Source organism: Pteronotus mesoamericanus, unplaced genomic scaffold (assembly GCF_021234165.1).
Source record: "Pteronotus mesoamericanus isolate MK-2021 breed Mesoamerican mustached bat unplaced genomic scaffold, CSHL_Meso_final contig_20, whole genome shotgun sequence".
NCBI classification, from domain to species: Eukaryota; Metazoa; Chordata; class Mammalia; order Chiroptera; family Mormoopidae; genus Pteronotus; species Pteronotus mesoamericanus.
Window position 1 is genome coordinate 9,759,612 of NW_026555085.1, and position 27,406 is coordinate 9,787,017.

Consider the following 27,406-nt stretch of genomic DNA (forward strand, 5'->3'; position numbering starts at 1 on the left):
CCTCCTTCCCATCCAGGGCATTTTCTGAGCAGGTGGAATGTGGAACAAGGCCCGCTGAGAGAGAATAGGAGAGTAGGATACAGCACCCTGGGATTTGCCACTTGTTTCTTGGGAACCGGGTTATTCCCACCCCCTGGCCACTGAGGAGGTTGGTGAGAGGTGAGCTGGGGATAGCTTCAGGTGGAGCCAGGGCGGCTGACCTGTCGAAGGGGAGCCTGCTCACCCCTGCAGAGCTGTGGTGTGAATTTAAGAAGCGTGTTACTCCTTTAGGGAAAAGTAGTTACCATATTGCTGTAGAAGCAGCCCAGCCACTGTATCCCCTGTCCACACTCTCTCTTTGGTGTTTGGGAGAAGATGCTGGGACTCAGCCAGCACCATTGCCTGATGTGGGTGTCATTAAGCAGGTGGGAATTGGAATCGGGCCTTTGGGAATTGCAGGAGCACAGGTGCACACAGGTGTTGGTGCTGAGTGTGACCAGTGCTTTTCCTCTCAGGTGTGTGTGCCCTGTGGGCAGGGTGGCTTCATACGTCCCCTTGAAAGTAGAATCCTTTTGCAGTTCACAGACTGAACACTGCATGTGGTGGTCCTGGCACCTATTGGGCAGGATGTGGTAGGAGAGAGACCCACTCCTTCTCTACCACTACTAAATGGTCCAGGGCCAATTATTTCACTTTTGAGAACCTCCGGTTTCCAACAGGAGATGGAGACGAAGCTCGTATTTTATGTCCCAAAGGCATAGGTGTGGTAAATATTGGATACGGCATATGCCAGGCTGGCTTAGTGAACCTGGTTTCCTTTCCCCTCAGACATCAACCTTGGTCCAGCTTCTGCCTGCTGGCTCTCCATTGAGCTGCCTCATAAGATACCGGGGAGAAACAACAAAGCTGTGATTAGCCTATGCTTAGTTGGCTGAGGAGAAGCCTGGGGAGGAAGCGGTTCTAGGGTGAAGTCTCTGTATCTGGTGTAACAAGTCCAAACTACCAACAGTTGGTGGCAGATATTTTTTGACTTTTGAGAGCCCTCCCCTTATGTCCCTGGGCATCTCGGAGCTTCTTGTCTTCTGTACATCATTGCTTCATCACTATCACTCACAGAACAAGCCGCATTCTGCAAGTAGCCAGGGCCATTTCAGGAAAGCAAATCTCTCAAAAGGTGGCATCTCTGAGGTGCTAGTTCTATAGCAAGAGAAAAGTCACTTGGGCTTTTGGAGGAGTCTTGAATCTCTCTGTGTCTCTGTCTCTTGCATTTCCACTAGAACCCTCCAGTTGTGTAGCTGGTATGACCAATAGCTCTTCTTTCCTGGAAAACATATCCAAAATGCCACCTGATCCTTCTAAAATTCCCAAATCCCTTGCTTTCTGCCTTGGCTGCTGATTTTTCTCACTTCATCTTGGTATTATTTGCATACAAAAATGAAGGAAAATTTACATAAAAGTCAGGTGTGGAGTATGAAAAGGCATTTTAATGGTAGGCAAATAATGATAATCATATGCGCAGTCATGGGATTCTATAACATCAGCTTGGCAGCTCAGAACCTTTTGGACTGACTGTGGGGAGCACTTTTTCCTTTTAAAAAAGGGCTTCTAAGTATTCTCCAAGCTTCAAAGAGAAAATTTGAAGTAAAGACCAGGAGAGGTTGTGAATTTGTTTCTGGAATATTAGGGAACGTTATCCAAAGAGAGAGGCAGTCGAGCGTGGGCCCTGGCAGGACTCCATATTTAGGGAAATATTCACTAATAAATCTCACTTAAAATTATTGGGGTATTTTTGGAATTGCATTTTTGTAGTTGTTGTTTTACTATATACGCGATCTTCAGTAGAAATTATTTAAGGAGAATGCGAACCAAAGCAGGGTTTATCTGCCACTGTTCTCTTTTGGGAAAGAAGAGTTCCATGCTGAGGATTCAAGGATGGCAGTCGAGATGTGGTCTGTGATGGACGGGCTGTGAGCCCTGGGGTGGTGGCCTTGCTTCCCAGGCCTCAGTTTTCTCCCCTATAAAATGGTCTTGATAAGGACAGTCACTTCGGTTCTCAATATCCTATGCTTCCCAACAGCTGGATGGGGACCCCCTGCAGGGCAGTCAGACAAAGGACTTGAGTTCATTCACGCAGGGGGAGAGAAGTGGCACCCCAAGAGGGGAGGTGTAGCCAGCCAGAAGCCAGGACTGTGTTCTCCAGAGTCAGATTTTGTCTTCTTTTTCATCCTTACCTGAGGATATGCTTATTGAATTTTTAAAGAGAAGGGAAGGGAGGGAGGGAGAGAGAGGGAGAGAAACATTGATGTGGATGAGAAACACCAATCTCTTGTCTCTTGCACATGCCCCAACCACAGACAGAACCACAACCGAGGCATGTGCTCTGACTCGGAATTGAACCCACAACCCTTCAGATTATGGGACAACACTCAAACCAACTGAGCCACACCGGCCAAGGCCAGAGTCAGATGTTTGCATCTGACCTTGTGGAATGGTGCTTACTTGCTCTAGAGAACAGCGGCTCTCACACATTGGCTTTCTAAGTAAGCAGGGTCCATTGAGGCTCCCCTGCGCCTGGAAGGATGTGGGGGGGTTGGACCTCTGTCTCGGTGTGAAGTGTGCTTCTCTTTGACCTCCTTGATCTGAGAGTGGGTTTTCTTAATGGACCAAAGAGGAATTTGGGAAATCCTAAACCCAGTTTCAGAATCCAAGGTCCCTTCAGAACCAAGTGCTGGATTGCTTCTCAGGTCAGACCTCCTGCACTGGCCAAGCCCGTGCCCACTGCAATCCTCACCTTTCAGTCTGTGTCTCTTAACTTTAGCCCTGCTGCCTGCCACTCTGTTCAAACATCTCCACTCTGGAAAGTCTCTTCAACCCCACTTCCCAACCCACGCATCTGCCAGTTTCAGGAAAGTGAGGTTCTGCCTCTTCTCTGCCCTCACAGACCTGTTCTTGCTGTAGCACCCAGCACAGCGTATGAAAACCGCTGCTCTGCTTGGCTCTCACTGGACAAGGTACTTCAGCAGCACGTGGAATCTGAGGGTCCCATTGTGTATTCCTGGTCCCAGAGACAGGGTCTAGCACATAGTAGGTCCTTATTAAATATTGTCTCAATGAGTGAACACGTGAATGTGTACCATGAACACCAAGGGAATTTGTGCTCGCTGGAATTTTCCACTGAGAAGCAAACAAGAGCGGCTGCTGTTTGGGATATTTACCCAGGGGCCAGATTCATGGTGGTGTCTAAGCAGAGCACTCAGATGGGCTCCCCCTCCTTGTATGTGTACCCCCTGCTGGGGGCTGGGGAGCCATATGCAGACGGGCCCACAGTGTGCCCAGGACTGGCTGTGAGTAGCAGCAGCCCCCTGTCCTGTACAGATCAAGGCACAGACGTTGGCACCGACTGCCTGCTCCTTCCGGCCTTGTCCACGTGGTGTGATTCTTGCAGCTGTGCCCAGGGCTTATGGAAAGAGTATGGCTGTGGCGGGGGGTGGGGGAGCTGGTGGCACTTTCCCACAAAGGGCACCCATGTTGTAGGCTCAGGAGACACCTTGCTTGGCCCCAGTTAGAGAGTTACCGGTATAGCACATGAAGTTTCTTAATACTTATCAAGAGGAAATTGGGCAATAATATTTCTGTGAGAGCCAGTGGGTTAAGAGGATAGCAAGCATTCCCCAGGGCCAGTAGTGACTTCACCTTCAGGGAGTTCATTTATTCAGTGCATTAAGGTACAGTTGCCGAGCGCTTCCCATTACTGTTCCAGCACTGTGGCTGCAGACGGACCATGTTCCTCAGAGGGCTTACTACCTAGTGAAAGTCCGCGAGGACTGGTAGGATGGCAGCTGAGGCCAGTGTCCCCTAGAGTGACTCTGACCTGGCACGATGGTGAGGGATATTATTCATTAGCCTCTCTATTCTCCCCAAAGATATTGCCTGCTGGAAGCGCCTTGGTATCTCCCTCCCCAAATTCCTGGCTCTCCTCCCTTCCTTAGGTGGAGTTACAGACTCTTCTCCCAGACTCCCATCATGCCCTATGCAGCTCTGCCCAGCTTGGCTGCCCCTCCCCGACCAGCTCACCAGCTGTATCCCCTTCCCCAACCGAGAGTGTTTTCAATGATCAGGTCTGTGGTTTATTCGCTGTCACATCCCTGCAGTGTGCAGTGCCTGGCACAAAATGGGGGTTCCATACGTGATTGTGGAATAAATGAATCCATGGGGTAAAGGCTGGGCTTCACTTATTCATCTTTATTACCATTCATGGTGTGTCTGTCTGTTTTCATCTCTTTCTGGGTCAGTTGTGGAAAGGGGGAATGGACTCTTGGGGAAGTTGCTGGAAAGCTGAAGATTTGTGAGAAATTGGAAATGCAAGATGACCTTGCTTGGGGTCAGTTCTTTAGGGTGTCTTCTATGAGACTTGGTTAAAGGAGGCTCATTTGCCTTTGAACACACTCCCTCCCCCAGGCTGGGAAGGTGAGCCGGCTTCAGAGCTGACAGAGCTCACCTCCGAATCCAGACTCTCCTGTGCTGAGGCCCGCGTCTTCCTACTTGTGGGTAGGGACGACTCAGAGCTAAGGGACAGACCTGCCCTGCAGCCCTCTGGCTCAGTCAGTCCAGCTGGGCCAGCAGAAGAGCAGGCCGCCTGGGAATGGCTGGGAAGCAAGTTCAGGCTTTGGGCCCACCTCCCCCAAGGCCAGGATGTGGCGTGGGACCCAGGCGGGTAGAGGTTCCCACCGCTCAGCTCCTGCACTCCGTCCCAAATGCTCCAGGCCCAGGCAGCGTCTCTCAGCAGGAGAGGGTGGGGGGAGACTCCAGCTGCCTGGGTCAAGACCCCATATGAGGACCAGGGCAGCTCTGCAGGCACCCAACTCTGACATTTATCTTCCACCTGGACAGCTGCCAGTAGCTCTGCAGCCCAGCCTTGCCTTGCATGGGGAAGAGCGTCAGGGCTTAACCATTGCAGGCCCTGCCTGAATCAGATGAAGCCTGGCGCTTCCAGATCAGCCAACATCCGTTGACCACACACCACGGGCTGGCGTGGGCATATTCACAAATGCTGTATCATTTAATCCTCATGTCAGTCTGGAGAATATAGGCACCAATCCCATTTTCCAGATGAATAAAGTGAAGCACATGGAGTTATGTAATCTACTTGAATTTATACAGTTGGTGAATAAAGGTTTCTATATTTATTCTTTGCTACAAGGGCCTACTATGTGCTAGGCAGTGATTCTAGGCACCGTGGATATAGCTGTGAATGATGGACAAAAATGTCTCATGGAGCTTATGTTCTAGTGGGAGAGAAAGATGATATAAAAAGTAAAGAATATAGCATCTCATGTGGCAATAAGTCTTTGTGGAAAACGGGAGGGTGAAGGGAGTTGGATGGTGTTGGGGGAGGGGTTACTTCGAACAGTCATGGAAGACTTCATTGAGAGGCGTGCAATTATTGGTACTTACATGGTGGTTACCAGGGGCCAGGCACCACCCTGACCACTGTACACGAGCTCAGTCATTTAGTCCCCAGTTACCTTATGAGGCAGGTTACTAGTATTGTTCTCATTTTTATGAGGCATGGGAGGTGGTACAGAACTTTCCAAAGATGACACAGTAGATGAGAAGGAGGGCTGGGATCCTCACGCAGGCAGTCTTGCTCCGCCGTTCTGGCTCTTAAACACTGTGCTTTACTGCCAAAGCCCAAAGGCAATAAGTGAGGGAGGAGGCAAGGAGCTTTCCAGGACCCTCCCTGGGCAGGCCAGGCCGGTGCTTGCGGGCAGGTGAATTGGCGTGCCTCCTCTGCAGCACTCTTGGTGAGGAAAGGGCAGAAGAAGCAGAAGAATGGACAGAATAGTTAGAGTTAAACCCAGGTGAAAGGGGTGGGCTTGACTAGGTTTGTGAGAATGCGGTGGGGGAGAGGGGATAGGTGAGGGTAAAACTCTGGGTGAATCCCAAAGGCTGTGTTTCTCCCCGCCCCTCCCCACCCTTCCGTACCAGCCTTCCTGAGCGCCCCCAGGACTCAGATCTGGAACAGGCAGGACTATTTCTAGCTCTTGTCCCTCCCTCTATGGCAATCTGAGAATAATCTATTTAGTGATGATGGTAGTAGTGATGATGATGATGATGACGATGACGATGACAGCAGCTAATATTTATGGAAGACTTACTGAAATGGATGGTGAAAATGTATATATTACAATTCACATAGACAGGAAAAAGTAATTATTTCCTGTAATTGACAACTTACAATAAAAATCTTAGCTTGATAAAGGAAGGTACTTAAGTATATTCTGATATAAGTCAGTGGCTTTGGATCACAGTCCAGTAAAGTCAGACCCTCTGTGAGGGCCTCCCCTCCCCGTGGCCCTCCTCCCCATGTGGGCTGGTGCCTGGGACCCTCCAATATTATCCAGGCTGCCGAAAGGGCCTGGGGGCGCAGTGTCCCTGCTGACCTCCACTGATGTGAGCTGTGTTCCCTCTGCTTCTTGGGCGCCTGTGCTGAAATCCACTTAGGGACTCAATCTTGTCTTGTCTCTGGCACTTTTGAAGGGAGACCTGGCACCTGCTTCAAGCCCGTGGTTTCCTCAGGCCCCTGGCTCTCCTGGGACAGCCTCCTGCCCCTGGAAGGCCTGAGTGTCCAGCTGTGGACTGGGTGTGAGGGCTCCAGATGGGTGGGCCTGAGGGTAGCCCCCAGGTAAGCCCCCGAGTCCTTGCTAACCGGCTCCTGTCAGAGCCATGCTGCTCTGAGCCCAGCTGAAGACAAGGCTTCTCTAAACGGTTTGACATTTTCACAGGTATGTGTCCCTAGTCTAGGATTCTCAAAGTCATGGGACTGTAGTGATATCCTTCCTCCCCTCTTACCATCCAGGTAGAATGGGAGTGAAGTCCTGGCCTTTTACTTCCTTTCCCTTCTTGTCCTAGAAGATGTTCTGCTCCTTCGTCCTGTCTGAAGAAAATGCAACTGTTGCCAATTTTATGGACCTTTTTGTTCTAGGGGCATCTTTGCCCAGAGAAAATAGATCATGGCTTATCTCTGGTTTTAGAGGGGCACTAGAGAAAGGAAAGGAAAAGAAAAACCAAAAACACCTGGATTTCCCAGAGGCAAAATATATGGGGAAACATTTTAAGTATTGCCCTTATAAAATACTCTGTATCAGACATCAAATACTCTAGTGTTATTCCTGAACTGTCATTTCTCATGACTGCAGTACGTGACATAGTCCTGTCATATTCTCTTTTTAACAATGAAGAAGGTAAGGCTTAAAGAACTTTCCCAAGGTCTTACAGCTAGTTGGTAGCAGAGCCAAGTTTAGAAGCTAAAAATTCCACATTTTTTATCTCATCCTATTCCTGAGGCTCTTGCTACTTCTCAGAAAGGAGTCTTGGGGTGCGAGCTTTTGAGCTAATACCCAGTGCCATGAAATGGGGTCCCTTGAATAATGTGTAAAATCCCCAGGGAAAGGGACATTGACTTCAGTGGACTCAACCAAGGGGAAATATCAGGGAAGACCCTTCATGTCATAGGAAATCTCATTCCTTGTTGGCAAGGGGCTGTTGGACTTCAAGTTCTCTCCCATTCACCCTGGCTTGGGTGGCTCGGTTGGTTGGAGCATCATCCAGTAAACTGAAAGGTTACGGGTTTGATTCCTGGTCAGGGCACATGACTGGGTTGCAGGTTCAGTCCCTGGTCAGGGAGAGTGTGAGAAGCAACCAATCACTCTTTCTCACATCGATGTTTTTCTCTCTTTCTCTTTCCCTCTTCCTCTCTCTAAAATCAATAAACATGTCTTTGGGTGAGAATAAAAAGAAAAATTCTCTCCCATTTGTATGTATGTTCTCATTCAGTCTTGCCATGAACAATGATTTTCACTAGCTGTTCAGATGACTGTGCTTGACAAGAAGCGTGGTGTGACAGCCTCCTCCCCATGCTGCTTCCCTAAGGAGGCCTTTGCCTCCCAGCTGGAGCTCCTTTCTTCAGAGCCTGGTGCAGGCCTGACTCTCAGCTTTCCAGTGGCCCAAAGCCCTGCCCTTTTCTGTCTGCCAGTAGCTGTTTTCCAGCTATTAAGGACCACCGTGTAACATTTGAAAATTCAGCTTTGGCCTTCAGTTGCTCCGGTGTTGAAAGGTTAAGGGCGGTGTCTGGTCACCACCGATAGCCAAGGGGAATAAACTCTTGCTTTATGTTTTTAGCTTTTATTACATAATTAGCATCATGTTATTGATGTTATACTATTAACTCTAAATAAAAGAAAGGGAGGAAAATCTACACACTATCATACCATGTGCACTTGGATTTATTTTTTCCAAATGAGCATTCTGAGGTGGAGAGGCAGGGAAGGGAAGGGAGCAAAGTCAGTGAGAAGTGACTTAGGTGATCTGAAGTGGCAGGAATTAGGCCAATGCACAGGCTGGACTTCAAACTTACTGCTTCTCTTTTGTGAGACTGAGCTTTGGAATTGCCTCCTCCAGGAAGCCATCCCTGGTGTCCTCTTTGTCAACAACCAGATTGTATTAGATGCCTCTTTCTACTCACATCACAACGGCTTACCTATGTGCTTCCCATAGTGTGTTATGACTCTGTGTTTATATGCATGGCTCTCCCATGAGACTGATTTCTAGGTGCTCAGGGGTATACCTTTTTCATCCCTACATCACCAGTGCCTAGTACATCTAGCTAGGTAGGTCAAATGTTGGTTAGGGCGGTCATTAAGTTAAGATGCTAGGCATAGCAGTCAGGGCATTTACAGATGATATGCACTGAGGCAGAGGCAAATTCTAAGGTCTGTGGGATAGAGGTGTGTTATCTTTGCAGTGTTTTGTATGTGCAAAACAGGGAGAAAGAAGAATTGGCCACATCTCACCTGTGCCTTGGAGGTCTCTTCTCATGTTAGAAAAGAAAACACTTTGAAGAACATGAGAAGGAGGCCCCATTTTCTCCTTATGACCGTATGAGCTTCAAATCTAGTACTCTGTTCCTTAGCTGCTCAGTGAACTTCTGTGGAATGAATAGATGAATGAATGAATGAATGAATGAATGCACATATGGAGGAAGGAACTCTTGCAATCAAGTGAAGTTCATCAGGGAAGACTTGGTAGATAAGCATTGAGTCTAGTTATTGAAAGAGAGAAGGGACAGACATTGGCAAAGAGGGTTTTGTGGTTGGGGTGATGGGGGCAGGCTGTTGGTGCTGCTCTTGGTGTGGATACTTCTAACCAGCTGCTGACTCAGAATGTCCATCACTTGCGGGGGAGGAGGACTGGGAAGTCATACAAAGACCCAGGCCTAGAGAGAGGTTTTTTCTTTTATTTTGCTGCTTTTCCTCCAGCACTTAGAGTTGGACACATTGCTAAGATTCCTTGAGTCCCTAGAGCAGGGGTGGGGGCGCAGTCCGGGGGGCAGTTCGCACAAATGAGTGTGGACAGAGGCATGTGGAGAGTGGCCCTGGGAGAAGGGGAGGAGGGGGAGAAGCAAACTGTGAGCCTGGAGACAAGGAACTTCTGTTTTGGGTGACTCTGAACCCCAGCCCCTCTCCCAGCCAGGTTGGCAGTAGGACGCCCGCCCTCTGCACGAAGTTCAATCATCCCCACTTCTGTGCGCCGGCTCCTGCTCCGTTTCTGGCTCCCTTCCCTGCGTCCTCCAAGACTTGGCTCATTCTCCCCTTGGTATTCTTGCCCATATCCAAAACCTCCACCCAATCTTTTCAAAGAAGCCTTCCCTAAAGAATATCTTCCATAAATAATAGTCAACATCTACAAATTATCCCCATTCCTACTGTGCACCATGCACCACACTGGTTGCTTTGTGTATCCCAGTTCGGTTCACAAGAAACATATGAGGTCATTACGCCTGTGATCTCTATTTGACAAGTGAGGGAACTGAGCCTCAGAGAGGTTGAGTGAACCAGGCAGGGCCTTTCTGCTAGGTGGTGTCAAAGCCATGGCTAGAACCTGAATCTGCCTAACAACAAAGCCTGTGCTTTTCTTACAGCTACACGGCCTTCTCTGTGAATCGGAAACTCTTGGGGTAGGACCTGGTGAGCTGCATTTTAACAAACCCTCTGGGAGATTCTAAAACTTCTGGTGTAACTGATCTGGTTCCAGGCTGGCTGCAAACCTCCAAGTCCGCCTGAAATTTGGAGAAAGCTGCCATTACTCGTTCTTACGATCCCATTTACAGACTCTTGGCGCAGGTCAAGATGCTCAGGATTCGCAAGCACTTGCGTCCCTGCTTATGAAAGAGGTATAACCCCAGCCTCAGAGAGGAACATCCCAGGCTTTGTGTTTCCAGGAGAGGAGCTCCAAAGGGTGGTTACTCAATCTTGACGGTACCTTGGCATCACCTGGGGAACTTTTACAAACTATCAAGGCCCAGCTCCCTCCGCGGACCAGGTCAACATCTCCGGGGCTGGGAGCAGGGCATGAGTGGCTGTCAGGGTGGAGAGTCTTGGCTCCTCCCTTCCCATCACTCCCTCACGGGAAGAGGCAAGGCAGCTCTAACAGTGACTTTGGAAGAAGTTGTGAGCTGGGTTGGCCAGCATTTCAAAACTCCCTCCCCTCTCTGGGCTCTGCCACCTGCAGGGTGGGTGCATCTGGCCAGGGCTGGGTGGTTAGGTCAGGAGCCTGCTTCTATGGGGAGGTCCATGTTGTCACCTTCCTGTGCCAAGCCCTGGGCATGGGAGCTGGCCTCACTCATGAGTAAGGTATTAGAAAGTCCATTCAGCCAGAGATATAAAGCTGCATAATCCCACAGGTTTGTTAGGGACGTGGTTTATATTGTGACCTCTGTCTGTTTGCTTCATGTATCTATTTCTTAACTGGTCCTGAATTCATACAAGAAGAGGACAGTTTTATGTATGGACCCACACAACTGCAGCATCATATACTTGCCAGAGTTAGTGTTGAATTTAATGAGACGTCATAAATAAGCAAGCTAGTTAGTGGTGGTCAGTTTGTTGCATCTGAATCAGAACCAAGGCCCCTGTGAGCGCCGCTGCTCCTCCCTGGGGACTGGCCTCTTAGCCTCAAACCGCCTTTGCTGCCAAGCTCCTGTCTGACAGCTCCTTAATCCCCACTTCTCTCAAGTCAGTATATGTTGAAAGATGGTAAGGTTCAAAAAGGATGTATCTGTAGCTGAAAGAAGAGAAAATTATTTAGAATTGGTTCTATCTTTTTAAAAAAATGCATTCCTGGGTGATGCTGATGCTGCCGGTCCAGGAACACATACTGAGATCACCTGAGTCAAATGGAAACAAAAGACAGGCGAGCTCTGGCTTTAGGGATGCCTGGGGACTTGGCTGATTGGGAGAGACAGCTCTGCATCCAGATGTAGGAATGTCATGTTTTGCAAGCTCAGAATAAAATTAGAATCATCTCGAGAGATTCACCAATGCCAGTGCCCAGTAGGGTGAACTGTTGCAGTGTTCTCAGGACTGAGGAATTCCCTGGGATGTGGGACTTTCAGTATTCAAACCCGGACAGCCCTGGGCAAGCCTGGATGAGCTACTCACTCTGATGGCTCCCCCATGCCCACCCAGAGGTTCTGCTTTAATTGGTTCTGATTTGGATCCAAGCATTGCTATCTTTCAAAATGTCCTGTGATGCTCCTGCTCAGCCAGGTGTAAGAACCGGGGGATTTGATCACAGCTCTAGAAAGAAGGGCCAACTTGAGAAAAAGGTGGACACAATGCTGTGAAAGAGAAGGGACAAGAACTGAGTCAATTAAAGTGCCTGCCTCTCAATCACTTGCGATGGGGAAGTCCAAGGTCAACCTCCTTTGCCAATCACTGGGCAGGGGAGCTGGCCTCACTCATGAGTGGTGTATGAGGATGTGCATTTGGCCAGGTGTAAAGCCACATACTGCCACAGCTTTATTAGGAATATGGCTGATAAAGCGACCTCCATCTCGTGTCTATTTCTTAGCTAGCCCTGAACTAGAGCAAGACGAGGTCAGTCTTATGTATGGACCCCACAAAACTTGTTAAAATGCAGATTCCTGGGTCCTTACTTGAGATCTGCTGACTCAGAAACTCTGAGAGCAGGGCCCTGAAGGCTGCATGGCTGATAAGTTCCTCAGGAGGCACTGTTGGAGATTTGCTGCTGAGACTGGGAAAATAAAGAGCTAAATTGAGGGAAGGGAACTGGGAACCCAAGGCAGGATCTGAGAAGGGAGCCTGTAGATGGGTTTTGGCCTGAGGCCAAGAGGAGGAGTGAGCTGGGTGCAGAGGGAGTTCAGAGGCAAGAGTCAGCCTCCACCTGGGCTGGAAGTCAACCTAACTGGTTAAAAAGGAAGATGCCTTGAAGAAAGAGTTCCCAGCTCAGAGCACATACCAGCTCGCTGAGCCAGCACAAGGCGAGGTCAGCACTGCAGGCAGACATGCGGGCGTGCACGTCCAGCTCCTGCCACCGTGACCACGCAGCTGTGCCCTGTGTCTGCGTGGGGCCTGAGCATCCACACAGGAGCAAAGGGCTCACACAGGAAGCATTTCTGAGTGGAGTGCCCTGGGCATGGCAGCTGACTGGATAATTTATAAAGTAGAGAACAGAATGCAGCATGCTGGGCGGGAAAATGGGGGCTGTAGACAGCTGGTCAAAACTGGCCTCTAATCGCAGCTCAGTCAGTTATGTAATTGTGAATTTGGGCAGCTCACTTGACTCCTGGGAGCCTCCCTTTCCTTGTTGGTAAAATCAGGATGCTTATACCAACTTCTAAGGGTTTTTTTTTTGTGAGAATCGAAGGGAATAATACTATAAAATGAGTGCCATATAGCAGTACTCAAGACAAAGGAAGAGTTAATGATGATTCTCTAGTTTTGAACCTTGGACTGTGGTGTCATTCACAGCAAAAGGCAGCAGTGGTCTGAATGGGGGTGGGGGGAAGGTGAAGCCAGTTTGAGAGGAAGTTGGTGGGAGTTGTGTGAGCACATCTGAACAGAAATGTGGAGAGTTGGAAAAATGGAGCTGGAGGTTAGGAAATGAGGGTTTTGGAGTGAGTGTTACTGAGTTAGCCTGACATGAGATGATGGAAGGTTTGTTTGGAGGGAGAAAGTATAGGAGAGAAGGACAGAGGTCTGAAATATGAACCTTGGCAAAGCCCCGGCACATCTGCTAGGTACCGGGCTCTGTGCTGGACACAGAGTTCCTGTTGAACTCTGACACTGTCCTCGACTTCAAGAAGGTCACAGCCCAGGGAGAATGACTGTAATTCAGGAAGCAGCTCTATCTGATGTTTGGAGGGAGAAGGCAGGCCGCTAAGGAGGAGTGCCTAGCCCCACACCTGTGGGGGAGGTAATGTGGCTTGCCAGGTGAGTGGCCAGGGGAATGGGAAGGGCAGGGAGAGGCTGTGCCAGGCAGAGGGAACCAGCTGGTTGAAAATCACAGAGGAAGAAGGAACTTGGAACATTGGGACCGCTGGGTAGGATTTCACATTGTTCTGAAACTCCGTGAAGGCAAGAACTAAGAAAATGGTCTCTAGAGGGGTGACAGGGTGAAAAGAAGTGATACCCAGAGTGCAGATTCCAGGGTGAGGCGGTTCATGGGCCTTAATTACTGGACACTGAAGAGGCAGAGGAGGGGGAGAAAATGAAGTGCCCTGCCGGAGAGAGAAAGCTTTTCAGTAGAGAGAAGTGGGTGGAGCTTGGGGTTAGGGTCAAAGAAAGGATTTTTCGCATCCATGCATGGATTGCTCCCAGGCCTTGGGACCATGGGGGGTGATAACCAGGGCTCCCAGAGGAAATCCCAGCCTCTGCAGTCTGGCGTTCTGGAGACTGGGTCTCATTTCCCTGGGAGGCAACATCCCGTTCCTCGAAGCATAGAAAGGAAAAAGAAATCTTACGCGTTTTACCTGAAATGTGCCCTTTGTTTGCAAGCAGGAGTGGGGAAGTAGAGCAGGAGTGGGGAAGTAGAAACAAACAGAAATGAAAATGCCCTGCATTTTGTCTGGGAATGCCAAGATCTGATTTAACCATGCCGGTTTATAAAGGAGCATGCTCTTGCCTTCTACAGAGTCACTTGAGATGTTTCTTGAGGGTGTCAGGCCAAGGTCTGCATGCCTTTGACCTCCAGTGGACTCCGAAGAAGAGAAGACATTGAAAGACCTGAGTTCATTAGTTTTTCCATAAAGATTTATTTCTGGGGTCTTAACTTCCTCCTCTCTCTGTACCCCCAGCCCCACCCACTACTATCAGGTGTCTTTCATGCAGGAACAGGACTTGCTGGAGTACATGGCCCTGTGCCAGGAACTGTTCTCATGGGGTCCTGGGGCTACCCATTTTATTTCATTGAAATAAAAAAATATAAATTAATACAAGAAATAACATAGACTGTAATGAAGTAGTAAATGATGAGGCGTCCTATTAGGGCTCTGAGTTTATTTGGGAGAGTTCAGGAAGACCAGGATGGCCGGGAAGGCTGTTTGGGGAAGGCGGATCTGCACAGGGCGTGGAGAGGAGGAGGCCGAGGTGGGCACGGGCCTGGAGTGGGTGCAGGTTAGATAATACTGTGAACCCACACGTAGGACAGGCAGAGCCATTCTCTATTTCAGGGGTAACACGTTCTCTTGCTTTTAATACCCATTTGCAGAAGGACATACCATCTTTGGGGTATGTCTCATAACTGATAGAGTCAGGAATTCAGGAAACACTACAATTGATTTAATCTATGGCTCTTATCAAGTTCCTGCTGTGTCTGCGGAAAAAACCCTGTTGGGGGAGATGGAAATAAAAGTGTCTATGCCCTCTAGGAGGTTTAGTCCCTTGAGCAATGGTGCTTTGAGGGAGGAATAAGACAATACGGTCAGAAACCAGGGAGCGTGAAGTAGAGGGTAAGGTGGGATAAGGAGGAGAGATCAGGGCTGGAAACTGTCCAGCAGTTAGAGTTGCCCATCAAGGCCATTTGGGCAGAAAGCCACCCCAGATTAAAGTAACTGGTCTCTGCTCTGTTCTGAGCATTCAGGGTCTGTGGGTCACATTTTTGGAAACACACAGGGCGTGGCTGGCTGGGCTGCTCTTCCAGGGAAAGTCTGCCTGCTCTGACTGCCGGGGAGGATGGGCAGGACCAGCTGCATGATTTGTGCGGCCTGGTGCAAAAATTATTAAAGATTTCAAGATGATGATAGCGGAGCCTGAAACCAGGCAGGGGTCCTTCTGAAGGCATGCAGCTCACACGCCCCAGAGGCTGGCCCTGCAGCTGGGGCAGCCTGGACCTTTCTGTGACTTCAGTGTGTGCAGTAAGGTGATGGGGCCAGCGTTACCGTCTGCCTACGGAACAGGGTTTCCCTGTACTGGTGCTGGATTATTCCTCGAGCATCAGGACGGGGTGATGGGGAAGGGTGGGGCACTGCAGGAGGCTGCTGTGGCCACGGGGGCTCTGACTGTTGACCATGATGCTGCCTTTTACGCACTGTCATCTGTGCAATGGGAAAGCTGAGTTCTGGAATCATTTACACTGAGGTTCATGTGTTTTATGAACTTTATGAACTTGGCCAAGTTGCCTATATTCTCTAAGCCTTAATATCCCTAGATGTAAAAATGCCATCATAATACCAACTTTATTAAGTTGAGGTAATTAACTGAAATAAAAAATGTGGAAGTTTGAGCCCAGCCTAGCTCATGGTAAATGTTAGTTACTGTCCTTTCTGGAAATGGATTGACTATCTGTCTTGTAAAGTATGGAGTATGGAATAGTTCAGTGACACATTATTGTCAGGACTTTTTTTTACCATCTCAAGCTTGTTGGGGGAGCAGCTAAATTACAACATGACAATTTCAAATAGCAGAGGCAGGTGGGGTGCACGCCCCATTATAATCTACACCCAAAGGAAACCAGTTCCATCTGCTGGACACACACAAACACACAGGGATACATACGCCTAGAGTTGAATTGAGACTGGGCTGGAATAAGGTGGTGTCATATACAAAAGAGCCCTATTTGGGTGTCATCTCCTGGTTTTGAACCTCAATGTCCTCATCAGTCAAAGATCCTGACCTTACTTGGTTGTCTTGCGATGACGAATGTTAATACTCAGTCTCTGGCCCATGGCAGGTACAGCATCTTTTGAATGGGTCTCTGCTCCCAGGCCAGTATGGTTCATGGGAGAATGAAGATGAGACATTGTATTCCTCACAGTAACACTTTCTAAATATTATGCTTGGGCATCTCCTTTATAATCTATAGGTGGGCTGGTTAGAAATTGACGTGGAGGCTGATTTTGAGTGGCACTATGGTTTTTTCTGCTCACATACTTTGAGGGACTGGCTGGATTCTTTCTGCTGAGACTTGAAAGTCAGTATAATCATGTGTATTTGTTTCCTGGAGGAGAACACACACGCACACTACCTATACATACATACCATACCACATATGCACATATAAACACACATACCATGTATCACATTACAAACATATATCCACACATGCCACATATAACCACCCCTACACACACCTCTGTGCCTATAGAGTCAAATCCTCTCACGTGCTAGCTTGCGTTAATTTCTTCCCTCCCTCTCTCGGTCATTTCTTGAGCATCTCCCATACTTGGTTGTCCACTCTGTGTGGGTCAGGTACCTCCCCTACCCCACGGACCACATCCATCCTGATGCCTTGTCCTGAAAACCCCATGTCATGGCTCCCGTTCTGTATCCCTTTCACCATCTTCTCTGCCTCTAACAAAGTTTAGGCAGCTAGTGCCCTATTTTTACCTACCCAGAGACCCTGGGCTGCTGTCAATTCAGCCCCATCCCCAGAGACACAAGATGGAACCAGCCTGTGTGTGCCTGCCTGTGCTTCACTGGGTCTAACTCCATCCTCTCAGCTCCTGGGAGCCTCTCAGCTTCTCTCATGCTTTTGCAGGCTGAGCCCTGAGCCTCAGCCATCGCTCTGAGAAGGCTGGAGGTGGGAGAGGAGAAGGGAACTCAGTTTGAGGGCCTGTGATGTGCCTCATGATATGCTGGCTCCTTAATGTTGCCCTTCATTTGGTGCTAATGGTAGCCCTGGGAGGTGGGTGTTGTCCTCCCTGGGCCTGTGAGGGAGAAGAGGCTCACAGGCACTGAGTCACGTAGGCACAGGCTCTGTATGGAAGCTTACGCTCTTCACAGTATACTGCTGCGTCCCGGAAGATGAAACCAGGCAGGCTGAGGCTTGGGCCTATGGGGGAGTCTGTGTTCCACATACCATCACTCCCATGGGGCCTTTTCTAGAATCTGGAGAGTAGCTTATAATACTAGAAATATTCTAGAAGGGAACCAGTTTCAGTGACCTGAGCCTTGGTGTTTTGATATTATGAGGCTGTGAAGACGCTTGGTTTGTTTGCTGTTAATGGCTTTATTGAGCTATAATGGATATATAACAAACCTTACATAATTTAAGTACATAATTTGACACGTATACACCTCTGAAACCATCACCACAATCACAATCACGAACATGTCCATCACCGCCTGATGTTTCCTTGTGTCCTTTTATAATCCACCACCTCTCTTCCCGCCCTCCTCTGCCTCCTCCATAGGAAACTACCACCTGGTTTTAGATTAGCTTGTATTTTCTCAAATTTTAAAAATGGAATCATACAATCTGTACCCTTTTCCCTCTGGCTTCTTTCACTTGCAGTTATGTTGAGATCTATCCATGAGTGGCATGTATAAATAGTTCATTCCTTTTTATTGATGAGTGGTATTCTATGATGTGGATACACTACACAATTTGTTTATTGATTCACCTGTTTGTGGGCATGTGGGTTGCTTCCAATTTGGAGCAATCACAAATGAAACTGCTGTGCGCATTTATGAATGAGACTCTGTGTGGGCATACACTTTAATTTCTCTTGGGTAAATATCTAGGAGTGGAATGACTGTATCACATGAAGGTTCATGTTTAACTTTTCAAGACATTGCCAAACTGTTTTCCTATGCCATTTTGCGTTTCCACCAGCAGTGTAGGAGAGTTCCAGTCCTCCCATGTCTTCCTTGGCACTTAGGATGTAAATCTGATTTCAAGGCTTGGTTGATAGGGAATTTGTGAGCCCCACCAAATGGCCAAACCTTAAAATCAAAGCGGGTGGCTTTCAGTATGGATTGGGAACCTGAGGGATGCTGAACCGAGGAATGCAGAATCAGGTGCTCCTGGAAGCATTATTCAAAGAGCTGCTTGCAGGATGCTGGGAAGGTGAGAAATGAGAGGTCAGCGCTGGTCCCAGCATGAAACCATGTGGAGCTGGACCAGGTCTGGAGCTTGATGTTTGCGAATGAAACAAATGCACTCAAGGCATTGTGGGAAAAGTGGCAAAAAACACTTACAGGATGGGATTTCAGGGATGGAAGACGAAGAGCTGTGGAAGGGGACTCTGAGCTTGGGAGACTGTAGATCTGTGAGGGCATGAGCTGTGTCTCTTTAGTTGGCCCTTAGATCCCCAGCACCAAGAGCAGTGCCAGGCATAGAACTGATGCTAAAAACAGTAGTGGTTCAGTGATTGAACCAATGAATAAATGACGAACTAATGGGAGCTCAGGGAATGCGGTTCCATTCAACCAGCATTATTTAGCACCTCCTGTGTTCTGTGGCAGAGGCCCAGGGCTGAGCAGAGCCCAGTGAGAGAAAATCTAGGCAGCATGTGGTTTGACCTGCTCATTTGCAGACAAGATTCAGAGAAATTATGCTCTTGTCCAAGGTCATTCCTCTCTTCCCCAGGTAGCCTGCTAGGGTAGAGCTGGGACTCAACCCTAGGTCTCTTCATTTTTAGCCTTTGGTGGTTCTTCTTATAAAACTTACTTTGCTTTCTGATGAAAGTAATAAATGCTCATGGTAAGAAATTTGGAAAAATCTGGAAAATTGTAAGAAAAATAACCCCAAACTCCAGTAACCCAAAGATAATTGTGTGAGTGTGTGTGTGTGCGTGCGTGCATGCGCAGATGTGTCTATCTAATCAATCCCTATTATCCAATCTTTGTGTTTTGATATTTTGCGCGTTTTCAGTCTTTTATAATGTTAGAAACTCTGGGATGGACGTCTGGTCCTGAATCTTTGATGGCATCTCTGATTATTTCCTTGCACTCTTCCCAGTATATAGTGCTCCCTCTAACCCCTTTGCTGAGCTGAGTGCTCAGGGTGGAACAGAACCCCCACTTTGGATGGAGTTCTGCAAGTATTCCTGAGACTCACTTATACTTCCTCTATTATCCCCTTATCCACACTTTATTAGACTTGTTTGTTTAATTGTCTCCCTGCCCCCACCAAACTGAACCCTTGTTTACCATTGTATTTTTCCAGTTCTTTGCATGGTACTTAGGTGCTCAACAAATATTTGTTAGAATGAATCAATGGATGGATGAAATTGTATGGACGAGAGTTCGAGGCAGGCAAGGGGTTACCCTGGGTTTGCATTTTCAATCCCATTTGCCTTCTAGGAGTCGGCTCAGATCCCCTCCCATCCCCGTGCCAGTCCCCTGCTCTCCCCCACTCTGCCCACCAAAAGAGATGGAACGTGCCTGAGGTCCAGGATTTATATCCAGCCAGGCCCTGAGATACATGCAGGGTTTCCCCGGTGTGAATGCAGGATGCCGGGAGGGACTAGCAGGACCGTCATGAGGGCATCGTGCCTGGGAAGACAGCCCAGCGTCTAGAGTATGACCATGTGCACTGGCCCACCCCGGGTCCCAGGGCTAACCTTCCTAACAGGACCCCGGGGGCCTGCCTTCGTGAGTGATAGCATGCCTTTGTCCTAGGACCCCGGAGAAAAGGAACAGGAAGAGTGGCCAGTAGGCAGCTCCTCTGCACCTGGGCTGCCCAAATGGTGTGAGTTCTCAGCACTGGGTGCTCTGGGGGGAGGCCAGGCAGGAGCACGCAGACAGAAGCTGTGGGCTTCTTTTTCTGGACATTAGAGATGATGCAATAGGTGTGTGTGTAGGGTGGTTTCCCTTTGGCCCCTCTGGCTCTGATGGATAGCAGAGACTTGGGTGTTGAAATGCCTTCTTTTCCGTTACTTTCCAGCTGTTGTCCAGAGAGCTCCCAGCGCTCCCTCATGCTCAGCCCCAGTCCCATCTTCTGTACTCGGTACGTGTCATGCCAAAGCCCCCTCACCCACTCACACACGTGCTGGCACACCCTCCATGACATCTCTGGCATCCGTCCCCTCCTCTCCATTCTCAGCAATTCAGGGCCTCCTTACCTCTTATTCAGACAGACAGAGCTGGCTCCTGACTCTTCTCCTTGGTCTGTCTCTGCGTTAATCCACCCGCTATGGTGCCACCAGAACTGTCCATCCAAATCCCTGCTCTAATCAGGCCTCACAAAGCTCTTTGCTAAAAGCCAACCAACTAACCAGCCAGCAAACCAACCAGCCACCCATCTTTCAGTGGCTCCTGCTCCTCAGCCCGGCATTCGGGGCCTGCCTTCATCCGGCTCCAGCTTGTCTCCCCCGCCCCTCTTTGAGCCCTGCATTCCAGCCTGGTAAACTGACTTCCCTTCACCTCTCACTCACCTTGGGGTTTTCTTGATGCCAGACACCCTGGTACACCTTTGTTGTGAATGCTTTCCTGGACACCCCACTGGCATGTGCTAATATTCTTTTTTCCTCTTTGACCTGTGTCAACGCAGCTTTCTGTGGAGAATGTTCCAGATCAGCAGCCAGAAGTCAGCCTTTCCTCCCTGCAGTTCCCCGCCTGGAGCTGCACCTCCTTCCCTCCCTTGCGTCCTCGTTGTTTATGCACACGCCTCCCCAACAAGACTGTATACCTGGTGAGGATAGGATATGATGTTTGGTTCATCTGAAACACCCAGGAAATTGCTTTCTACCTGGCACTCACTCAGGATGGATGGACGAATGCATGACCATGGTCTTGGAGAGTCAGTATCTGCTTGTTTTCTTCCCCAGTGAGACAAAGAAACCTATACTTTTTTCGTTATTTCTCAAAATGAGAAACCAATTGGAAAACCCCTAACTTTCACACTCACCCCTAAGTCAGAGAAATGTAACTTTGGGGAATTTTCTGTTTAACTCTCCCAGTAAGACACCACTTTCTCTCCTTTCCCTTCTCCCCTTTTCTGTGTCTGCACAGAGGGGGCTGGGGCTGAGAGAGTTTACTTTTGCTTTCTTTGTCTTTCTCAGAGCAGAGGGGAAAACCGTAATTTAGGCGGCTGCTAAAAATAGCTCCCCCAGTCCTGGAAAGAGAGCTTGATTATTTTTGAAAGTGCTCCCTGCCCCCTTCCCAGCCCCGCCTGAGGCTCACACTTTCCTGTCCTAGGTTGACAGGGAAGTGGCAATTAGGCCCTATCAACCACCTCCCTGTGTGGGAGATGGACCCACAGAGAAGTGGGGAGATAGGATGCCTTCATGCTGTCATTTCTTATTTAATCAGAGATGGACCTCACTTCCAGCAACCTCTTGGCACTGAGCGGTGGCAGTGTAGGTGTGGGGTCTGGAGGCCTGGTTTGAGTCCTAGCTTTACATTTCTCATCTTTCTGAGCCTTGCATTTTTTCATGTGTGAAAAGTGGGTGGGTGGATGGGGGTACTGGTAATCATATTTACAGGAGTGTGCTTAAAGTTCAAGATAAACCTTGAACATGGTAGGTACTCAAAAATGATAATTATAACTTCATTATTGTTAGAATCACTGAATTTAGACACTACCCTCCCATTTTAATGGGCAAGACAGGACATGTGGTTGGCCAGTCTTACACACTAAGTTGAACCATATGAAATTAATAATTTTGTAGATTAAACATAATTGAATACTGTCAGCTACATATAATTCAACCTAATAACACAGCGATGGGTAAGCTTTCTGTAAACGGCCAAGTAGTAAGTGCTCTTGGCTTTGCGGGCCTTGGGGTGTCTGTTGCATGAACACAGCAATGGGTGATACTTAAACGATGTGTGTGCTGTGCTCCAGTAAGACTGAATTTTAGAACACAGCCTGTGAGCTGGATTTGGCCCCTCTAATATTTTCCAACCCCTGCAATAATGTGTAACATTCATTCATATAGAGAACCTTCTGTAAGATTAATACAGTCCATTTTCAGGTATCTTCATAATTACCACAGTCGCATTATCTATATAGTTACTAATAATGTTGCCTATTATGTAGCACTAAGTGCTTTATAAATATTAACTGAGTTAGTCCTCAAGACAACCCTGTGAAGTATTATTTATTATTATTATTATTTCCCCAATTTCCTGATGAGGAAGCTGAGGCTCAGAGAGGCAAAGTAACTTGTCTGATGTCACTGAGAGTTTATGAACAGAACCCAACCAAGTTTATGGGGGGGAATTGGGTGTTGGTAATTCAGACAGCTTCAGAGTAGAAGTGTGTGTAGATAGCATTGTAAGGGACCCCAAGCCTGTTTGCTGCCCCCAAAGCATGAGAGGATAGTCTTCAGAGTCTTGAAGTGGGAGCATGCTGGCGTAGGTGGGCAGTGGGGAGATGGTGGGCAGAGGCTCAAGATGGAAAAGCATAGACTCTTCCTTGAGGAGCCAGGTTTCTGGTAAGCTGGGCCTGGGTCCAATCCCTAAGTGATCCCCAATGGCGCATAGTGGGTCAGTATGTAGGCAGGAATCTCCTGTCTGTGAAACAGGAAATTTCTTACATTCCTTTTGTTTCATGCAGCAGCTCTGGGGAGCTCTGGACCCCATTCTCAGACCTAGGCCCCATGGGACACGGTGGGGAGAGGAGGGCAAACAATCAGGCTCCCCAGGATGCCTGAGCTGTATTGACAATCCAAGGTACTCGTATATCCCCTCTATTCCCTTTGCCTATTAATTTAGCCACAAAGTATGGGTGCGTTGGCGAAAAAATTCCTTTAGTTTTTTTCTATTTGATGACTCTAGTAGTACTTAGTTATCTTTAACTTTATTTGAAACAGTTTTGTTAGATTGCATTGTGACAGCTGTCATATCAGTATGCATTTAAAAGAAGCTTATCAAAATTTTTGAACTTTTGTGAAGTCATTTTAATATTGAAGATGGAAGAAAATGTGCAACATTTTCCACTTATTATGCTTTATTATTTCGAGAAAGGTAAAAATGCAACTGAAACACAAAAAAGATTTGTACAGTGTATGGAGAAGGTGCTGTGACTGATAGAATGTGTCAAAAGTAGTTTGCGAACTTTGCTGGTACTATTGACATTTTGACCAAATAATTCTTTGCTGTGGGCTGTCCTCTACATTGGTTTAGCAGCACCCTTGGCCTCTACCCTCTAGATCCCAATAGTGGGAGAGAGCCGACATACTCAAAATATCCAAATCAATAAAGCTAGTGGTGAAGATGAAAAATGTGCCTTTTATTTTAGAGAGAGAAAAAACTAAATGGACGTTTTTTTTGGCCAACCCAATAATAAGCCACTGGTCAGAAGTTTGGCTTCACATGCACCATGCTCTGTGCCTTTGCTTATACTGTTCCCCATGCCTGGAAGGCCTTTTTCCACTTTCTGCCCTTCCTTAATTCTCTCATCTTCTCCAAGACTAGATCAATGTCATCTTTTCCGGGGCACCTTCCCTAGGCTAAACCAGGTTCCCTTTCTCAGTGCTGCCACTGAGCCTGTCTCTCTAACTCGTCTCTGTTGACTGCCTTGAATCCCTGGCTCCCACACTAGAGGGACCCTCTTTGAGAAGAAGGACTATGCCTTGCTTAGTCATCACAACCCAGGGCAGTGACTAGCACACAGACCAGAAACCAGTTAAAAGCATGAGCGTTTGTGTGCCACCACTGTCCTCAAAATCTGTCCCCTTCACCCATAGGACGTGGTCATTGACCAAGTTGCCTGACCTTTGGGAGTTTTAATGTCATCATCAGTAGGAAGGGGTAGTCATGTTATTGGAGAGTTTCAGGGAATAAATCAGATAAAGTACTAAGCTGTCAGCACAGTGCGTGACGTTTTGGAGGCATTTTGGAAGTGACCAAGAAGAGACACAATAGCATATCCCTGCTGTGTTCCCCCTGGGTATGGAGCTGGCGGGGAGGGGATAGGAGAAGGCAATTTGAGTACTCGGAAGTCCCAAGAGCTAAAGGGAGGGTGTCTGAGTCAGCTTTGGTCCTGTGACAGGAGCACTGAACTTGGAGTCAGAATATTTAGTTGTGAGTTCTAACTCTGTCTCTTAGCAGCTGGTAGTGTTGATAAGCCAGGTAACAGCTTCTGAAGCCCAAATATCATCCTCTGTAGGGAGGGATAATAGTAATAACCACCTCACAAGGTCATTGTGAAGCTGAAATGAGGTTGCAGAGCTGTGAAAACACCTGGCCCAACTCATAGGAAATGCTCAATTAAAATGATTTTGAGCCAGAACCTATAGAACACTTGAGAAGGCTCTGAGTAGGTCTCAGATTAGGACATTCCCTAGACCTGTGCACTATGACTTGGTAGTTTGTAGCTTTAGTGTCAAAGTTACGGGTTTGAATCTTAGCTCTGCCATAACTGGCTATGTGTCTTTAGGCAAGTTACTTAACTTCTGTAAACCACAGGATTTTATTTTTCTTTAAATAACTTCTTTAAAATGATGCCACATATCTCAGAGAGTTGTTATGAGGATGCAATATAGATATAGCTGCGTGTCTGGCAACTACCAAAGCCTCAGTGTTAATATCATTCGGCTCTTTGTTATGACTTAGGAGTGAGCACTGATGATATGGGGCTTTGAAGTCCCAATTAATATAAAAACTGATGTGTAGAGGGGCTGTGGGCCAGGGCATGGGGGTAAGGGTTAGGATTTTTATCTTTACAAACCAAATGGGAGTACTAAACTCATGAAATAGGAAGCGCTTCCTGGCTTGGGGCGGAATGTGGGAGGAGTGCTCAGTGCGGGCTGAGGAAGGCCCCTGGGGGAATCTTTGGGAATGCGATCAGGCCAGATAGTGTGAAAAATCAGAGTTGACCAGGCTCTGGAAATTCTTCAGTTGAACCCTGCCACTGTGCTGAGAGGAAACTGAGGCCCAGGGAGGATAACGCCATGACTCCCTGACCCACAGCTGGCTGGTGACTAGCCCTGGTCTCCTGAGTTGAGGAAGTATGTTTTCTCCACAAAGTGGAGGGATGTGACATTCGGGAGGGGAAGTGTGGCAGGAGCCAGAGGGCTGGAGGAGACTCTGTGACAGTTACGGCTAATTGGTGGTAACCAGATGGTTTGATGTCTTAGGCTGCTGGTCAGTCTGTGTTTAGGGACTGAGTCCTGGAAGACCTTGTCCCCACAGGGAGGAGAAGGGGATGGGGCAAGGAAACAGAATAGGAAGGGCATGGAACTGTTGGTATTGGGGAAGTTTCCATGGTGAGAAAGGTAGGTGGCAGATGAGGAGCATGTTAAATCCCTCTGGTCCAAGTTCAAGTCCACTGGATTTTGTTCTGTTGTTTCCCATTTTTCCATAATGCTTCTCAATTCTTTTCTAATATGGGAACCTTTGTAAAGGGATTTTGCAGACATGAACCACTCTGTTCACCTCCATCTTTTCTACTTCCTGCCCAGGGTCAGTGATAAGGGTTTACCTTTCCAACTAGAGGTAACTCAGAGCCTGAGGAAAAGTTCAGATCCTCTAGTTCAGATCTTCCTGTTACTGGAGGCAAAGCCGGGCAGCTTCTTAAATCTGGGTGGGTAAGTTTCTACAATGCCCCACTGGGTGGCCCCATCCATGCCTGGAGAAGGGCTCCTGGTTGCAGGCTCTGGGCAGGACAGTCTCACCTTGCTGTGAAAATTATAATGAAGCCACAGCAGCAGCGAGGGCCCAGTGTACTCCAGGCATCCTATTTATGTTTACCTCATTTACATTTCACCAAAATCCAGTGAGAAAGATGCTATGATTATTATCTTGGTGTCACAGATGAGAAACCTGAGGGCCTGAGAAGTTAAGGCCTCATGAAACGTGCTCAGGGTCACCTAGACAGGAGTCAAATCCCAGCTCCTCTGACTTTGAAGACTCTGCTCAAGTGCAGGAGGAGTTAGAACAGGGGTGGATAGGAAATTAGGGTGGTGGCAGGTGGAAGCAAATCAGATGGCCTTTGGGATCTTCATAACCCTCTCCTAGTTTAGAGGGGACCTGTGAGACTGGAACTACTTATAAACTAAGCTGTTATGATTAGTATTCTCCAGTGGAGGGAGGCTACTAGGGGGCTAGGGTATTGGGTAAAAGGACAATTGATGTGGGAAGGACAATTGATCTGGTAAGGTAGTGACCAGATCACAGCCTGAGCACTGGGGTCCTGGGATTCTGCCTCAGCTCTGTCCCTATCCTGTGTGGCCTCAGATAAGACATTCCCTTCTTGGACCTCAATTTTCTGCTCTCTTCCATGACGCTACATGACTTCAAGCTGAATATCTGTGGCTTCAGTTTTGGATATTTAGATGGGTCCCTAAGAGAGAGAGGCAACACTAGAGTTACAAGGTTGCTGCTGTTGGTCTACCAACCACTAGAAATCAGAGATTTCAGTCATTATATCTTGACTGATTGATAAGGACCTCTCTCTTCCTTTTCCATGAACGCAGATTGTTTTTCAACTGACCATGAAATACTTACTCAACACTCACTAAGTGCAAGGCATTTTATTAGCTATAGAAATTGGGGGGGGGGGGGGGCGGTGTCAAAGAAGCAAGAGGCATATCCCCTGCCTTCAAGAAGGCTTCATTATAGTTGTGTAGAGCCAACAAGTAAATGTATAAATGATGACCTGTGATACAAGGCAACCTTGGATCATGTGCTATTTTAGGCTCTTCTAGGTCTGTTAAAAAGTCTATAAAGAAAGAAAAAAAAGGAGTTGGAAGAAAGCTCTAGAATGACAATTAAAATGCATCATGATTTATATGAGAGGCTGGATCAGATGACTAAGTTATTAGTTACATGGTTGGGGCTTAGGAGACAAAGCAAGGATCTCCAGAAGTTACCTTGAGTTCAGTAGGAACAAATTATGAAATGTTTAACTTATCTTTTCTTGATAAAGTTCTAGAGCTTGTTTCAAAGAAATGCCTTAGATTAGGCATGTCTCGAGTTCCTTGAGGCTTTAGGAAAATCTCCTACGGTGTCTTTATAGAACAGAGGGATGAATAACTGCATGGGTTTGTGCATTCAGAGCTGGTTGGAGGACTGTTCCCCGAGAGAGCTGATGACTAGTTCTTTGGCATCCCCGTCTAGGTCTGTCTATATCCTTACTGTGGTCAACATTTTTAGCAATCATGTGAGTAAAGACCATGGAGACATTCTGATCATTCTGTTCATTACCCAAATCTAGAAGAAACAGCTAAGAATCAGTTCTTAAAAATACTAACTCTTCCCTCCCAATTGTATGAAACCTTTAAACTGGTTGTCCCTAAACCCCAGAATGCATCGAGCCGATGAGCCCTGCTGGAAATGGGTCTTCCGGAGGGTAGGGGATAGGACTCCACCTGACGGCGGGGTAAGATGAGTTCCATCTCTACTCCTCTCTTCTCTAGGGTAACAGGGGGCAATCGGAAAGTATTTAAGTGAGGACA

General features: G+C 47.8%; 1 protein-coding gene across 3 annotated transcripts in view; it reads left to right on the forward strand.

Annotated features, from left to right (window-relative positions):
* Positions 1–27,406, forward strand: part of DAAM2 (dishevelled associated activator of morphogenesis 2) — a 106,217-nt gene that overhangs the window by 35,046 nt on the left and 43,765 nt on the right. The gene's annotated exons all lie outside the window — the stretch shown is intronic.